General features: G+C 38.5%; 1 long non-coding RNA gene across 1 annotated transcript; it reads left to right on the top strand.

Moving 5' to 3' along the window:
• The first annotated feature begins 259 nt into the window (after nucleotides 1-259).
• LOC104214159 (uncharacterized) lies at nucleotides 260-3,930 on the top strand. Its single transcript, XR_707837.2, has 3 exons — nucleotides 260-527; nucleotides 1,572-1,630; nucleotides 3,716-3,930. It is a non-coding gene; the product is annotated as an uncharacterized lncRNA (long non-coding RNA).
• Nucleotides 3,931-9,531: the final 5,601 nt, after the last annotated feature.

The following is a 9,531-nucleotide window of genomic DNA, read 5'->3' as shown; positions in this document are numbered from 1 at the left end:
ATAAAAAACTTTTGGGACACTTTAGAAGCAAAACCGTTCTAATAGTATAATAACCGTCATCATAGGTAAAGCTATAGAGACAGTTTGTAAAGGCGATACAGTAGGGTTATTTGTGGGAACTGATTGGTAAAATAAAAGTGTATTGGGACGCTTCATTTTTCCCTCCTTTATTTCCCTCCTAAATATTTATTGAAACAAATACAAAATGTAGGACCCATCAGCATTTTAATAGCTGTTTTTTATTAAATATTTACCTTTTACATTAGAAGACACACATCATATGAAATCTTCCGTCTCTCACTAAGAACCCACGCCTCTTAAGGTTTAACCTAGAATCCAAAATCGACCAAAATCTATGTCCTGTTCAGGCGAAGGAAGACCGATTCCGGCGAAGGACGTCCACTTCGGCTAATGTAAGGCGAAATCCGATGTTGGCTGTCAGTGTTTTCTCCCTGTTCGGTGTTTGTATGGAATTTCGATGTTTTGCTGAAAATTTGTTTGGCTACTTCACCGATTTTCTTTCTCTGGTAATATTTCTCATGCACCCATTATTTTGCTTATGTTCTTTGTCTGTATTATATAATAATTTTTGTGATTTCCAATTTTTAAAATTATTGGTTTAGTTGGTGGATTTTTATTTCGTGTTAGAACGATTTCACTTGATTGATGTTTGCTATCGATGTTCGATGCTCGTTGTATTCATTTTGTGATTTCTAGTTTTCAAATTTGGGGATTTAGCTGGTGGATTTGATTTCGTATTAGAAAACCATGATTAACCCATTGTGATATCTATTTGATGTTCGATGTTCGCTTGCTTGTTCGTTATTCTGAAAAGTCACTTCGATGCTTCTTTTTTTTTTCTCCGGTAATATTGCTGAAAAATCACAAATTTATCTCAATGTTGTTAAAATATATTTGTGTCTAGTGATAGACTTTTTGGCATTTGTAGTATTGTTTAGAAAAACTTTAACCCAGATCATTTGAGGTTCCGCATACGTCCATTCTGTATGTTTCAAATTCTTGTTGATAACCCCTCGGAGCATGTCCAGCATAGTAATTTTCACAAAGGTGATCGCGTTTGGTAAATATGATCTCTCTTGACGCTGGTTCATGGCCATTGAGAATATTTTCCATGCTCAATACTTCTCTCCTTGCCTAAGTTTCTTATTGAAAACCTGACACAAAAGAAGTTGCGCGCGTATAAAATGAGAAAGCAAGAGATAGAGGCACAAGTAGTTTATCCTGGTTTATGGAAATAATACACAAAAGTTGACATATTCAGCCACAAAGGCTAAAATGAGTGGCTGAGAGTTAAGTTAGTTTTCGGAGAAGCATTAATAATTCTTGACCAAGATATTACTGTCATTCTTGGAATAACCATTCAGGAGAAAAATATTCTTGCAGCTAATCTTGCCTTCCTATTGAAAAGAAAACAAGAAATAAATTTGTTCTGTTCATTTAAGTTTCATTCATTCGGATGTTTTAGTATAGTATGATATATTTTGTGACCCCAAGTTTGTAAAATTGAAAGTTTAGTTGGTGGATTATGATATTAGTTTATTTTCCTGAAGATATACCAGCTTCTCAGTTTAAGGAACTTTTTAAATATTGGAACTCTGAAAAACTCCAGGTATGTCCTTTTCTTCCTAGAGATGTTTCCTCCAGTTCTTTTTAGCCGTTGCTGTTTTTCCCCTTTTCTGTTTCTGCTTCACTGCTGTTTTTTTTTTTGTCGTCATTATTGCATATACTCCATGATATATACACAACAGTTTTTTATACTTGCTAAATAATGTTTAGTATATAAAAAGTGATACAATGTTTTATCTTTGATGTCTTTTGGATAGATTAAAAGGCAGGTAGCAGACAAATTGATATTTATTTTTGCAAAGTGTTTCTTGATTTTTTCAATACATTTTTGGATTTGTTGCTCGGGAGTTGGAAGAGTGGAGGAAGGGTGGAGTTCCAATATTTGTAATCCCAACAGAACATAAGATTAGTTGTCTTAAGTATATCCCCTTCTCAATAAGAGGAGCAAAATTGGATTATAGTGTTTTGTTCTATAACTACTGTATTTTTGTCATTGTTTTGGATGTCTATTTTCTTTTTACTGTAACATTTTCTCTTGCTTTTACTATATATCATATTCGACACTATGAATTTGCAAAAGTTTGGATTATTGGGTAACAATCTGTTTGCTATTCACTATAATGACCATAATAGATGCCCTTGATGTAGTGATTCTTGAATGCATTGCAAATGCTCAGTTTCATAAGCTAAAAAATAGCTTCTTGTCAAAACATTCTTTAGATTATTGTCCAAACTCTAGTAGAACCTTTTCTGGAATACTATTTCTAATTTTATCATTTCTTTTACTATTTGTAATCTATTCTTAAGCAACATACCATGTATTGCTTCTATTTCCCATTCCATCACTAAGCTAATGTATGTTATATATAAAATTTGATATCTTTCAAAATTGTCCTAGTGTAGAAGTGCCCTGAGGAAATAAAATAAGGATTAAATAAGATACTTCTCAAGTTCTACTATGTTTACTATATACTTCTCAAGTTCTACTTGTAAGCAGTTGCGAGTAATGTGAAGTCCAAATGGAGTGGAAGGGACATGGAGAATTCATATAGCCAACCAAATAGTTTACAATTGAGCCGTTGTTGTTATTGTCTAAATGTTGGAATGATGATGCAATTTAAAATTTGGATTTGATTTGGTTGTATTGAAGTACTTTGTTTACTGCTTTTGGCTTGTGTATTTTCACACATGAGTAGGGTCGCATATGAGAGGGCTCTTTGTTTAATTAGATGTTGGAAGTCAACCGACTTATTCTTGACAGAATTGTTTATTGTGGGAATTGGAATTTTACAATGCCATCCCAAAATTGACTCTCTTAAGATTGATTAAGAGTTCATGTCTTCCTTAGAATATTTTTTCTTCTATTTTTTTGCAGTTTTTGGTTTTATAAGAAAGTGTGAATTGGTTGGTTCCGTGAATTTGCTTATAGTTTTACATATGTATGGAGTTGCTATGAAAGTTTGGTGGAAATCAGTTCGTTTTTGTTGAATAAAGGGGATTTAGTCAGTTCATTTTTTGTTGAATAAGGGGGATTTGTAAGTTCTCTTTGGGAAATTCATCACAAATTGCCCATAAGTGGAAATTGCAACACCAAAAACAACAAGATCACATAATCTTCATGTAGGACACCAAACAATTTAAGGTTAGCCCAGTGAAACAATTTAACCAAACCTTTGGCCAGTTGAAAGTTTCTTCTGGTGAGGTCTTGGGTGAGACATGCATCCTTTAAGGCCAACCAGCTGAAGCAACAAACTTTGGGTGGCAGTTTTGTCTTCCATACTAGCTAGTTTTCAAGGCCATAGATCAATCATCATATTGTTGGAGCACATTTTAGCATACCGTGCCTCTTCAGAGTAAGTTCCATATTAGTTGGTTGAATGCCATGTGATGTAGAAGAGTTTGCTGGTTGTTCATTGTTTTTAATTTATGGTCTTACTTGATTGCTGGCTTCTTCTATGTTACAGAGTTTTTTTGTGATGACGAAGAGTTTCTTTTGATTGTTGCCGAAAATTTTAAGAATTTGGAGAGTTGGAAATTTTTTTCGAGTTATCAAATTGATTATTCAATTACTTTGTGATTCAATTATCTAAATAAAATCTATTTAATTTTTTCTGATTGTCTTTTGTAGGTGCAGCGATTGCGGATGAAAGCAACCTTGACTGTTGTTGATAGTTGTTAGACTTTCTATTATCATTTTCAATGATATTTTAGTTTTGAATTTTTTGGATGCAAACACATCTATTTTGACTTTTGAATTGTTGATCAGACAATGTATTCATATTTTGTTTTGGCATATGGATAATGCTAGTTGGATATTTATATTTTATTTTATGGTTTATATAAGTTATGGTGTATAAAATTTCATTGCATAGGAAAATATTCCTCATTTTATTTTCATAAATATCAGAAATTACAACTTTGAATTTTTGCAATAGAGAATATAACTGTTCCAATAGAACTATCAAACAATAACAACTTCTAATAACTGATGCAATATATTGCAATATCTGTTGCAATAGGATATTGATAATTGTTCCAGTATATCACAAAAACCGTTACAATATATCATTAAAATTGTTGCAATAGGCCTAAAAATTGCTCGTATAATTATACCACAACAGTTTATAGTCGTTCCAACAGAACATAAAACCGTTCCCATAGATGGAGCAATGACATCACTTCCATAACCATTACAATATCCTTATATGGAGACGGTTTTGAAACCGTTACTAATAACTGTTCCAATTGACCTATGGTAACACTAAATCCCGGAACGCATCCCAATCCGTCCCATTAGCTCTACAGGAACGATTATTGTATCTATTGCCACAATTTTAGAAGGCTCCCATAGGTGTAATTTCTAATAGTGACTGGTGTGTGCTGATAGCAAATGTTGGTAAGTGCAACGGTTCTGAGAATCGTACTTTGAACAATGTTTGTCCGGTTATGAGAATCGTACTTCGAACAATGTTTTTCCCGTGGGCGTATAATATGTCTAATGATTTCACAATCCTAGTGCATGCATCCAAAGAAAAATCGTGAGTTTTGTAAGGGGGAAGGTTAGTTTGTATCCCCGCTGGCTTTTGCTTGACTCGTTCGGCTTTGATTTGATGATGTTGTCTGTATTATTGGGGTAGCGTTGCTAAACAAAACAGTTTCAATAATAACATGCATGATTTTGTAAAAGTATGACATAAATTAAAAATAGCTTTTAGATGAACCAACGATTGTGACGTAGTTCAGGACATTGCAACATCCCCTGCTACGGAATTTTGAGGGTCCCCAAAATTTTGCCCCAGATTGATGGGTTGACGTTTCTGACTGTTGCTCGTGTGACGATCGGCTGAAATTACTTCAGAATTTTGAGGGTCCTCCTCAAAATTCTGTCGCAGTTTCCAATTGCGGGGGAAATGAAATTTTATTTGAATTGTGACCTAACCCATAGGGCTGCCTACGTATCCCCTCTTAAACGGGAATCAGGTCAGGCGTAGTTCAATTTACATCATATAAGGAAAGCATAAAGATTACACATAGTAACGCTTGACTACATCTGAATTGATCGGCTTTGACCAGACTTCTCCGTCCATTTCTGCAAGTATGAGGGCTCCTCCTGTCAAAACCCGGTGAATCATGTATGGACCCTGCCAGTTGGGAGAGAACTTCCCTTTGGCTTCATCTTGATGCGGAAAAATTTTCTTTAACACCAGCTGCTCTGGTGTGAACTGTCTTGGCTTGACTCTTTTGTTGAAGGCTCTGGACATTCTGTTCTGGTAGAATTGACCGCGATTGACTGCATTCATTCTCTTTCCGTCTATAAGGTCTAGTTGCTCATAATGACTTTTTACCCACTCTGCGTCGTCGAGCTCAGCTTCTTGAATGGTCCTTAGGGAAGGAATTTCTACCTCAGCGGGAATGACAACCTCTGTACCGTAAACCAGCATATAGGGGGTTGCCCCGGTTGATATGCGGATTGTGGTGCCATACCCCAGTAGAGCAAATGATAACCTCTCGTGCCACTGTTTGTGATTCTTTATCATTTTCCTCAATATCTTCTTGATATTCTTGTTGGCGGCTTCTACTGCTCCATTCATCTGAGGTCTGTAGGTTGTGGAATTCTTGTGTTTGACCTTGAAAGTTTTGCACATAGCTTTCATCAAGTCGTTGTTGAGGTTGGAGCCATTATCAATAATGATTGACTCTGGAATTCCGAATCGACAGACAATGCGGTCGCAGACAAAGTCTGCCACGACTTTCTTAGTTACTGCTTTGTAAGATGTTGCTTCGACCCATTTGGTGAAATAGTCGATGGCTACTAGGATAAACCTATGTCCGTTGGAAGCAGCAGGCTCGATTGGTCCAATAACGTCCATTCCCCAGGCGGCGAACAACCACAATGGGCTTGTTGCGTTAAGCTCGCTTGGAGGTACCTTTATCATGTCTGCATGTATCTGACAGCGTGGCATTTTCGGACATACTGGATGCAGTCCATTTCCATAGTTATCCAAAAGTAACCAGCCCGAAGTACTTCTTTTCTAAGACAAAACCGTTCATATGTGGACCTCAGGTCCCAGCATGAATTTCCTCTAGTGGCCTGGATGCTTCCTTTGCATTGACACATCTTAATTATCCTAAATCGGGAGTCCTCCTATACAGGATTCCTCCGCTGTGAAAGAAGTTATTGGACAATCTCCGAAGTGTGTGTTTCTGAGTAGGATTTGCAAGCTCCGGGTACTCTCATTTTGCCAAATATTCCTTGATATCATAAAACCAATGCTTTCCGTCTGCTTCCTCTTCAACATGGACACAATAAGCTGGTTGATTGTGGATTTTCACCAGAATAGGATCAATGAAATTCTTGTCGGGGTGCTGTATCATAGATGATAGGGTAGCCAATGCATCAGCGAACTCATTCTGGATTATGGGAACATGCTGAAATTCTGTCTTTGTGAACCTCTTTCTCAATTCCTATACTTGATGCAGATACGAGAGTATCTTGGAGTTCTTGGTTGCACATTCTCCTCGTATCTGATGTATAAGTAAGTCTGAATCTCCAATCACTAGCAGCTCTTGAACGTTCATGTCAATGTCCATTTTGAGTCCTAAGATGCAGGCTTCATACCCGACCATATTGTTAGTGCAAGGGAACCTGAGTTTGGCAGACACCGGATAATGCTGATCGGTTTTTGATATTAGGACTGCTCATATGCCAACTCCTTTGAAGTTTGCTGCTCCATCGAAGAACATTCTCCAACCGTCATAGGATTTCGCAATGTCTTCTCCTATGAATGATAGCTCTTCATCAGGAAAATACATTTTCAGGGGTTCGTATCCTCCATCCACGGGGTTTTCAGCAAGGTGGTCTTCTAGTGCCTGTCCCTTGATCGCTTTCTGAGTTACGTAAACAATGTCGAACTCACTCAACAGGATTTTCCACTTGGCTAGCTTGCCGGTGGGCATGGGCTTCTAAAAGATGTACTTCAAGGGATCCATTCTCAATATGAGATATGTAGTATAGGCGCAGAAGTAATGTCTTAGCTTCTGAGCTACCCAAGTCAAAGCACAACAGGTGCGTTCGAATAGAAAATACCGGGCCTCGTACGGGGTGAACTTCTTACTGAGATAATAAATGGCTTGATCCTTCCTCCCTATTTCATCGTGCTGCCCCAGAACGCAGCTGAAAGCTCCATCTAACACTGCAAGGTAGAGTAATAAGGGTCTACCTGGCTCGGGCGGGACTAAGACTGGTGGTGTTGATAGGTACTCCTTGATTTTGTCGAAGGCCTTTTGGCAGTCATTGGTCCATTTGGTGGCGGCGTCCTTCTTTAGCATCTTAAAGATTGGCTCATAGATAACTGTAGACTGTGCTATGAATCGGCTGATGTAGTTAAGCCTTGCCAAGAAACTCATCACATCCTTCTTGTTCCTTGGCGGTGGTAGTTCTTGAATGGCTTTGACTTTCGATGGATTTAATTCTATTCCTCGGCGGATCACAGTAAACCCAAGCAATTTTCCAGCAGGAACCCCAAATGCGCACTTTGCGGGGTTTAGTTTCAGGTTGTATCTCCGTAGTCTATTGAAGAACTTCCTCAGATCTTCTATGTGGTCAGTGGCCTTCTTGGATTTGATAATAACATCATCCACATATACCTCTATCTCCTTGTGTATCATATCACGAAAAATGGTAGTCATGGCCCTCATGTTGGTGGTCCCTGCATTCTTCAGGCCGAATGGCATCATCTTGTAACAGTACACTCCCCACAGCGTAATGAAAGCCGTTTTCTCAGCTTCTTCCTCATCCATCCAGATCTGATGATAACCAGCAAACCAATCTACGAATAACTATAGCTCATGCTTGGCGCAATTGTCAATCAGGATGTGTATATTTGGCAAAGGGAAGTCGTCTTTCGGATTGGCCAGGTTGAGATCCCGGTAGTCGACACCGACTCTGACCTTCCCATCCTTCTTTGTCACTGGCACAATGTTAGCTAACCATGTCGGATATTCTACTACCCTATGAACCTTAGCCTTGATCTGCTTGGTGACTTCTTCCTTGATTTTCAAACTCATATCAGGCTTGAACTTTCTGAGCTTCTGCTTTACTGGTGGACATATTGGATCGATTGGCAGTTTGTGAGCCACAATAGACGTACTCAGACCAGTCATGTCATCATACGACCAGGAAAATATGTCCTCATACTCCTTTGGAAATTCTGTATATTCTTTCTTCTCTGCTGGCAATAGGTGAAGGCTGATTCGCTTTTCCTTGATGTTTTCTATATCTCCTAGGTTGACAATCTCGGTCTCGTCCAAGTTGGACTTAGGTCTATTCTCAAAGTTCTCAACTTCTTTGACAATCTCATCAGGTATGTCATCTTCTTTGAATCAATGTCTGTTTGTTGCGTTGTCTCATCGCATGTCATAGTCATCGGTTCATCAAGACAAGTAATAATAATGCTGTATTGGTAAAGCAAGGAGAGAAAATGATAGCAATAAATATTAATTCATAAGAAAATGCTTTTGATAAATTGAATAACTCTTTTAAACATCTAAGATCTTATTGCGGGAATTGAAAAATGCGAAAAGAAAATCATTTATTAAAAACAGTGAATAATGCTTGTTTTAGCCTTGATACCCCGAGGCTCGTTGAGCTTTGGTTGTCCCGATGGTCCAATTCTTGAGATGTGCCCCTCTACTCACAGCCTGTATGGAAGGGCCTTCCTCCCCCTCCTCCTCGAGGGTAACACAACAATCCATATCACTGTCCTCTAGAAACAAGTTCTTCACTGCTGCAAGTGCTTCTTCTTCATCCGACCTATAAATAATGTCGATCTGTTGGAAGGTCTGCTCCAGATGTGGTATTGACTGCTCTAATGGATAGTAAGGACCGTGCCATAGTGGCAACCAGTTATTGAATTCTTCCCAGATGTATTCATATCCTAAACCGAATGTAGTGCCATGTTTCTTGAGTTTATGGATTTAGAGATTCCTTGGAGGTTCTTGCCGAGCCCTTTGCCAGGTTCGTACCCACTCCAACTCAGTATACTCTCAATTTTGCTATCCCACCATTTGTCTTTGTCGATAGTGTTGACCCGCTCAATATGGTGGTAAGTTTCTCCACCCAGCTTCCTTCTTCCCTCGATCGCCGGAATGGTCTGGCGACTGTATATAGGGTTGCTACTGTCGCTGTGAATGATCACTTCCTGGTGATTCCATTCAAACTTTACTGCCTGATGCAGCGTTGATGCTACAGCCCCAGCAGCAAGTTGTCAGACGCTGGTACATCTATTACCTGGAAATCAATCTTGAACCAGGTTGGTCCCATCTGCAGGCATAGACTAATCTCACCAATGGTGGACCTCTGAGAACCATCGAAGTCTTTCACATTGATTGCTCCATCCTTTATCTCATGCAACCCTTTACCCAGCTTCTTGAGTGTTACCAGCG

The sequence above is a fragment of the Nicotiana sylvestris genome, chromosome 5 (assembly GCF_000393655.2).
Source record: "Nicotiana sylvestris chromosome 5, ASM39365v2, whole genome shotgun sequence".
Classification (NCBI taxonomy): Eukaryota; Viridiplantae; Streptophyta; class Magnoliopsida; order Solanales; family Solanaceae; genus Nicotiana; species Nicotiana sylvestris.
This window is presented reverse-complemented; position numbering and strand designations above follow the sequence as displayed.